The 8,868-nt window shown below is 35.6% G+C and overlaps 1 long non-coding RNA gene across 1 annotated transcript in view; it reads right to left on the reverse strand.

Moving 5' to 3' along the window:
• Positions 1-3,969: 3,969 nt before the first annotated feature.
• Positions 3,970-8,868, reverse strand: part of LOC136855355 (uncharacterized) — a 10,114-nt gene continuing 5,215 nt past the window's right edge. Inside the window, exon 3 of the long non-coding RNA XR_010857992.1 lies at positions 3,970-7,584. This is a non-coding gene — a long non-coding RNA (uncharacterized lncRNA). The remainder of the gene's footprint in view (positions 7,585-8,868) is intronic.

Here is an 8,868-nt window from a genome sequence, read left to right on the forward strand (position 1 = left end):
GCTTCTTAAACCAAACATTACAGTCACAGACTAACTCTGTCTGTATTCCAGACTCTAGCGTCATGAACCAAACTTTCTTAGTTAGAAAGTAGAACATCGCGGAAGAACCCTTTTGGAATCTTTAATCACAAGGCAACATGTACTGGCCAAATGAAAAGTTCAGTCATGATGATCTTAACAATCACAAGCTATGGAGTATCAAGCTTTCTTGTGAACCAAAATTTACTATCATGAACTAAAATCACACTAATCATAACCTCATATCATTAATACTTACGAAAACCAAACTTATTAACAATACCCTATGTACACCCAACTTCAACCTTTAGCTTCTTTTACAAAATTCTACCATCTTACAACACACCTTGAATTCTCAAGCATCGCCAACAAGGACAAGATTAAAACACAATCCACCTTCATAACAATAGACGACCTTAATACCAGATTACATATATATTGCCAACTTCGACCTTGATAACAAAACTCCAGAAGATCAAAACCACATGTGCCTTTACACAAATCCATATCATCCTTAAAGATAAACTGCATTTAGTGTAACAACCAGGATCAGGCATATTAACTCTCAAAGCAGTTTACTATATAGTGCCTTCTCAAGGTACCATGATTCAGTAAAGGTCTGCCAAGACCATTTTGGAGCAATAAAAAGGTTATACCAGTTCTACATTTAAATATCCACAAAGCATAAAAAAATCAAATCTCATATCACATGTTGTCCCAAAACAGTACCACCATTATGCCCTATTATGGAAGACTGCAGTGTCTGCAAAAATACAGAACTGAGAAAAATGGTAGATGCTCCCTTACCTTACTACTGATTTTGCGGATACTACAAATGGGACCCTCTAAATTCTCGTGGAAAGCATTGAAGAATCAATCTGAAGCTGCAGTAACTTGTGTATTAATGTTTCTTTGGGCCAATAGGGGGCATATCTCAATTTCGAAAATTTTGCAGATACTGCAGTTTTTCATTTTAGGGCAACATTATTTAAGCGCCTCACACCAGGGGCCTGCTTCTCCAATTATAAGAGACAACGCAGTGATTCCAGTGTTCACAAACCTTAAGAGGAAACTTGTGAACACCAGATGTCAATTAACCATCGTCAACTGAAGTAAACCTTCAAGAAATTGGCAAAGTGTTCTGTGAACTCTGTCTGTGACAGATGAGCGAGCAGCTTCTCCTCAGCATCTAATTCATCTAAGTCTTACCAAAATTTTAAGTGGAATACGTTCATATCAATGAAGCCCTAAATGGAAAGGTAGCCTAAAAATGAAGAGTTTCCTCATTTCGTTAAATGAGAGAACAAACACTGTTCAGAAATTCATGTTTTGCAATCTGCCAAGTCTGGATATTACCTCACACAGCCTCAAAATCCCAGCATCCCTTTGTGTAAGGTATTTGGTGACAGTATAATGACCTATCCAGTATATGAAAGGCCCTCTTATTACACATTACCCTTTTCAGATAATTTAGCTCCATTCGATGTTGGGCCAAAGATTTCCATCAAAATTCCTCCTGAGTAACAAACACCCGGTTTTTCTAATCCCCTACGATGTGATGAACTTGCAAGATTCTCACACAGACTGTTAAATTGGTCATTTTGGTATTTATCCTTTCTTTATTTCAGGTACACGAATGGAATGTCAATCCTAAAACGAGGAGGTGTTTGAGCCCCAAGCTGGTACCCCCTTTTGGAACGACGGCATGTGTCCGGAATATAATTAAAAGTTTCGTCATATACTTGGCCTGGAGGACAACTTTAAACTATTCAGATTTTCTGGTAAACTCACTTTACATCTTTTAAGGAAACTTTTAACTTTAAGAATGTTGTGAACTTTTGGATCTTTTAAGACATCTGGCAGGACATAAACTATATTCAGTACTTAACAATAATCTTGTAAAACTTTTTTATGTAAATTATTAAAAAAAAAAACAAGATATGATACAATCAATCAAATCCAGCATCAGCAAAATAAAAAAAAAAATCTGCCCAGGAAAATAAATTCTCTAATCTTGGTCAATGTTGCTCTGCAAGTAAAAATGATTCCATTACAAAACCAAATTTATATGAACGTGGCCAGGAAATACTACTTTTAATAACAGTCTAGTAGAGTAATTTTACATTTAACTCTATAAAGCAATTTTAGTCAATTACCCTTAAGAAAATAAGTTAATCTTATATATGAATACCCCTGAAGACGGATCAAATATCCCTATCCACTAATGTTTACAAGTAAATTTACATACAGCTCTAAGGAAAGAATTCTGGCAGCTATAAAGCCAACAGCGCAATGGCAAACACATTCGAAAATATATATATCATAACCACAAGTTTTTGCTTAATGTTCCTCGTTTTCTACGAGATTTAATTAATGACTCAGAGTCTATAACAAGACGCTGGAGAAAATTCAATAAGAAATCTCAAAGAAAACCGACAACAAAATGTCAAAATATATGAAAATCATAGATTTTCTTAAAAGTTATTCATAAAAAAAGAGCTACTTATTTTTTGGCCATTACGCATCGTTTCATACAAAATTCAGGCAGTGACAATCTACAGTCTCAGTACATTATATCAAGACACTACAGGCCAGGCAAACACATGCTTACGCACAAATCAGCAATATGAGTGAATAGGCCAAGGCTTCTCTTAGAAGTAACCTAACCACACCTTCCTTGGACCTCTGGCTCATGAAAGTTCTCTTTTGGTATTAAAAAGGTCCAAAAACATTCTCATTTGTGGCATAGAAACTTGGAACACGTCTGGGAAAGAATAATGGAATTGTATAAGGTCCTTCCCACCTCAGCAATCAGCTGTCAGCTTTGAAAACTTCAGCCTTTTGGGTCGACTTCAAAGGTGGCAACCGACTGGCTGTATACCTCCTGCTGGGGGCATTCCCTCCTCCGAGGCACTGCAATGCTGACCTCAAGGAGTCCTTTATTGTAAGTCTTTCTGGTTACCTGTTTACACAGTGCATATATATATATATATATATATGAGGACTTCTGTGTTTCAGCTTATGTCTCTTGATAATGAACAACAATACACAGCTTTGTTTCAAAATGCTCAGTTTTACAAAATAATGTTTATTCTTTACAGACACTGCTCTAGTTCTCATTTTGTATTCGCTACTAAAAAAAAACAAAACCCTCTCTCCTCAAAAAATTAAGATGAGATCAAACTCCTAACTGCATCACATTTTGAAACACAAATTACTTTAAATTTAAGACTAAAAACTTGAGAATTTTTGTAAAAATAAAGTGACAAAATCAAATCTCTTTGCATCCAAAAATATACTTGAGTTTCATACCCTACCAATCTAAGGTCCGAATATCTATTATCATGGTATAAGTGAACTCCATTAAGTGTTTAAAGTGTATGTTTAGAGCAGGAATTCAAGTGTGAAAATGGTAAGAGCAAGGAACTTATTCCCTATGTTTGTAAGTGATAGCAAAACCACCTTAGTGTGTGTGTGCGTGTGTGTGTGCGTGTGTGTATGGGGGTTTCAGAAATGCATGGCAAATGTCCAAAGAATCCTTCAGTAGAGAATGATGCTCTAAAACATGTAAGGCATACGAGGCAGCTCAGAAAAACTATGCATCTATTCTTTAGAAAACCATGTAGAGACTTATTCAAAGCACAAAACAGAGAGAGAGAGAGAGAGAGAGAGAGAGAGAGAGAGACTGACTCTTTGAAGCAGTGTGCAGTGCTTCATCAACAAAACGTGTGGGCTTTATTATAGCATGGAACGTGTTCAGGTTGTCATAATTGCTTTCACAATGCAAAAGGTTTACAATTCTATAGATTTCAGATTATGCTCTAAATTTCCAAAGTGTCTATGTAGTAGCTTTAATAGGACACAGCAGAAATGCCCTTGAGTGTGTGGTCTGAGACTTCAAGTTGACAGAAAGGGGAGTCTGGTCAGAATGGAAGGAAGAACAATGTCTTAGTTACTGATATAACTTTAGAAAAATATCTGGTTTATATAACTAATAACATTGCAAAAAATCTTGGCAATTCAGATTTCTGCAAACGTTGGCCACTGGGGAAAAAACTGTACAGCTATGAGTCCCCAAATTCAAAAATTATCTAACCTAGACTGCAATGTCCACATGGTGCACCATAAACAAGGAGACACTGGATATTGATATAATTCTCTTGAATTTTGGTTGTGCTGAGAAATAACAAAGGTAATAATTACCTTTAAGGCTACGACTTGATGAGAACTGATCAAAAAGCTGAAATACAGAAGCCCTTCTACAATTAAATCAATACAATTTGGTATTACAGTAATTTTCCCATTATTCGAATTTTAAAGTCAAATCTTTAACAATAACAGTTAACTGATCACATAACTTAAAATTCAATGAGAATTCACGAAACACTTATCAAATAACTTAAACAATAATTGGAATTGTATGAAAATGTTAAAAAAAATAACCTTAACCTAAAACTCTCCATATGTCAAGACACCGTTGCATTGGGAATTCCAAAATTTAGGAATCCTATACCTCAGAAATAGTAAACGTGAATTTCTCGAAGAATTTACATCAATGAAAGCCACAAGCATCCAAGACATGCCGTTGCCTAATAACTACATTGTCCAAACTGATTTGGTTCTTAAGCTGAGACAGATCTCTTCTGCCAAGATTCCCCTTTGTTAACTCTTCTGAAATTTCCTTGGTGCTTGAAATGACCTCCTGCACTTCACATGGCTGCTTGTTTACACTTCATTTTGATTCATTCTGGGAAAGTGAGCTTTTAACCCTAATCCCTAACTAATGATATCAGTTAAACAAACAACTACTATCCTAATTCCTGAGAAGTCCATTTGAAGTGATTTTCCCTTTCAGGGTAAAAGTCTAGAAAATATTTGGTGCTCAAGTGCAAAATTATTATTGACTAGTTCTCAAGATGATTTCAGTCTTCCCAGATTTGAGTTTACTTCTTCATATACCTTAGATACCATTGTTAACAATAGCTAATCTCATTTAAAGAAACGCTTTGAATTTGAGTTTACTTATAGATTCATTTACTTAAGAGTACCATATTCAAATAATCCCAATTATATCTAAGTAATACATGCAATTCGGCAGAATCATATACCCAAAATACCATTGTTATTATTGTCAAATTCCCTTTAGAGTAATGCTTTAAATTTGAATTTACCTACAATACATTTGACAACAATACTAAACTACCCTCAAAGTAACACTTTCAGTTTGGAACCTTCACATGCCGCCAGTGCCTTGAAATATGCAGAGATGCCATTATGATGATAATGCTCTTGATAAGATACTCTCCAATATTTACAGCATTAACTTTTATAATCAACAAGTGTTTAACCTTAAGCAAGAAGCATTATTTTCAAGGCAAATTTTGTAAAACATTCACAGAGTATCGTTGAACAGCTTAAAAAGAATGGCAAGTTCTCTGTGCCATAAAGTTTGAGATAAAACTAATACACTAAATTCTGAAACATCACCTGTCTTAATAGTGCAAAGGGGTCAATGCTTCGGACCGAGATCTCTCTCCTGTATTATTTAAGCAAAGCCTTCCAGTGACCTAAATGTTTAAGTAAAATTACCAATGTTTACGTAACGCGACAGTAACGCAGGACCTCAAAACTATTATAAATTGAATTCCAAAGGAACTCTGACATAAATCAACAATTAAACAAACTATCGATTAAAGCTACGAGGAGGAAATAAGAAGCTTAACTCCAAGTCCCTACAATGAAAGAAACTAGTTTTAGAATATCTACAAGATTCATTAAGGAAAAACAACAGAAATCATTTGAACTTAACAGAGAATATTACCTATTCTATAAAGGTTAATGCATTCCTCACTGGATTGACTCCACACAACTAACTATACCAACCACAGCGAAATAATTGTTTAAAATCAACAATATCCATTCAAGCTAGCTAATGAATTTTTGCTACTGGTAAATTTTAAACTTAATGGAAAAGGCTGAAAATGAGAAGCACAATCTACTAATCTATTAATCTCACGTGACCTTTAAAAACCAGGCAAGTGTGTACTGAATCATGACCTACTGGTGACTACCAATCAAAAATAAATTGATGAAAAAACTGTCCTTCAACATATGCATCTTCTCTACATGAAACAGCTAAAATGTAGCCATGCCACCCTAATAACAAATATTACACTGATAAGAAATTTATGACTAATATCAAGTAGCCTGAAACATCCTTAACTCCTTGATAGATGATGGTAGACTAATGATAATTGTACCTGAAATGTACTAAGCAATTGATAGCTGGTGTTAACACTAAGAAATTCATGTGAAACTTGTATGTTAAAACATAACTATTAAACTAATGAAATATTTAAATAAGATATTTGGATAAACAAAAAAGCTACGCATCCTTTAACAAACTGAGCTTTTTGATGGCTAATTTTTAAAGTGCTATTAATCTTACGTAAAAAAAAGGACGTATCCTGAAATTTGCCAGATAGCTAATACTTTACGAGCTACTTTTGACTGATATCAGACTGACACTAGATTCCAGTTAAAACGAAGTATGTACTGTCCTGCAACGTGTAGAACTACTTGATAGCTGATATTAAACGTATACGGAATTTATTTTAAAAAACTGTCTCCTCAAAATGATTGAACGGAGAGTCATTTCAAACTGGCAAGAACTTGAAATAAACAAAAACTATCCTGAAAATGTACTGAGGTTCTTGACATAATAAACTTATGAATCTTAAGTAGCAAAGACTATGGGTCCTGAAATATACTGAGGTGCCACACAGCTGTAGTTTAACTTATTAGAACATTATTAATGTATATCAAGAAACGCTGAGCTACTTATTAGCCGAGAGAAAAATTCAAATGGAAAATCAACTGAGTATCCTGAAATGTTCTGGACTAACTGACAACTGATCTTCAAGTGATATGAAGTCCTAGCAAGTTGAATACAGATTTGAAACTTATTGAGATAACTTACAAAAACTCTAGGTCAATGCTTATTGCTTAAGGTTAAGCTGATATGAGCTTCAGGCATGAAATAAGTCTATTCATCCTGAATATTACTGAGCTACCTGACATTAACATTCAACTGAGAAGAAATAAAAATGGAAATATTTATCCTGAAATATGAAACCAGTAGCAGGTTTCAGTTATAAAATATATGTCCTGAATCACGGTGAACTACCTCATACAATAAATACTCCCATAGTTCCTATTTAGAAATTACAAGAAGCAAAGCTGAACTCTACTCGACTTTGGGTCAACAGGCACTGCTGTGACCTTGAAAAACTAACACTTGTGCAGGACTGTAAACTTAACACTGTCATAGTGTCAATAGTCAACATCGGGAAGATTATAATCTCTTAGGGTGACAATAATTTCCAACATTTACGGTTACAGGGCTATTTTTTCTGCTTCATTCCAGCCCCTAAGACTATTTGATACATAAAAAAGTAGTCGTATCTTCAGTAAACACTCTTCTTATACGTCAGAAAACTGTGGTATTGTGAGACTTGATTCTCTTCAAACTTGTCCCATTTACGCTTGCACGCTGCAAACGATTTCCTGGAAAGATAAGGCAGAAGTTAATGATTTCATGTCATGATGAGGTGATCCTGTGGCTTACAAAGCACTGAGATAAAAGGGAATTCGTTACAGCCAGGCCCCAAGCATCCTATACCTAGGCCCCTTTCACTAAAATGGGCACAGATGAGTCAGGGTCTTTTCAGACCAGTATTGAACATCTGCAGTCTTTTATCAAGGACATCTTAATAAAACTGAATGTCATTTTACCACAGCTACTGTATATATTAATTCAAAATTTAATTGCAATGCAAGTTGCTCTAAGAAAATTTACTTTGAATTATTTTTTGACAGATTTCCGATTGGACGTCTTGCAAGACATATCAGATATCCCTCCAGAATATGTTGTAACTAATCAGTTATTCTCTAGTAACAAATGCGAACACTTCCCATACCTATGACCTTAAGCCACAGGTATTTTGAATGTTAGCTTTTATAACTAACCATTTTAGAAATCAAGTGTACCCTATGAATATAGTCCACCTTATCTTTCTTGGGCTGTGACAGAGACTACTATGCAATTTTACTGTTGTAAAATAACAAAAAGGAAAGCTTTTAATTTTGATTGATTTATGAAGTTTAGCCAAATGCACTGGTGGACACTTTAGGCCATTCAGCGTTTAAGGCAATAAAAAGAGGGAGTTGGAGTGGTTGAACAGCAAAACAGAAAAGGGTTAACTTGGTATGAAGTTAAGTATATCTTAGTTTAACCAGACCACTGAGCTGATGAACAGCTCTCCTAGAGAGGGCTGGCCCGAAGGATTGGATTTATTTTACGTGGCTAAGAACCAACTGGTTACCTAGCAACGGGAGCTACAGCTTATTGTGGAATCCGAACCACATTATGACGAGAAATGAATTTCTATCACCAGAAATAAATTCCTCTAATTCTTCATTGGCCGCTCGGAACTTGGTATGAAACCCTACAGTTGCACTAACAAGTAACAGTTATGACCTGTCTACACTAGCGGGCATGCCCGTCGGCCACTTACAGCTGTTTATATTTTCTCTCGCTTCTGAAGCAGTGTTACCAGACAATAGCATCATTCTGGCTCCATACTCGGTCGGTCAGTATAGTGGAGCGGGTTATGGGAACAGTGAGGACAGGGCCTTAACGGTGTTGGACAGTCGAAAAGGAACTGGGAATGAAGGTAAAGTAAAAAGGCTAAAACGTGGATGCAGCCAAGAGCCGAAGGGACGCTGCAAATGCCCTTTAGTGATGTCTACAGTGCACCACGTGAGGTGCACTGACGGCGCTACCCTGCT

The sequence above is a fragment of the Macrobrachium rosenbergii genome, chromosome 31 (assembly GCF_040412425.1).
Source record: "Macrobrachium rosenbergii isolate ZJJX-2024 chromosome 31, ASM4041242v1, whole genome shotgun sequence".
Taxonomy (NCBI): domain Eukaryota; kingdom Metazoa; phylum Arthropoda; class Malacostraca; order Decapoda; family Palaemonidae; genus Macrobrachium; species Macrobrachium rosenbergii.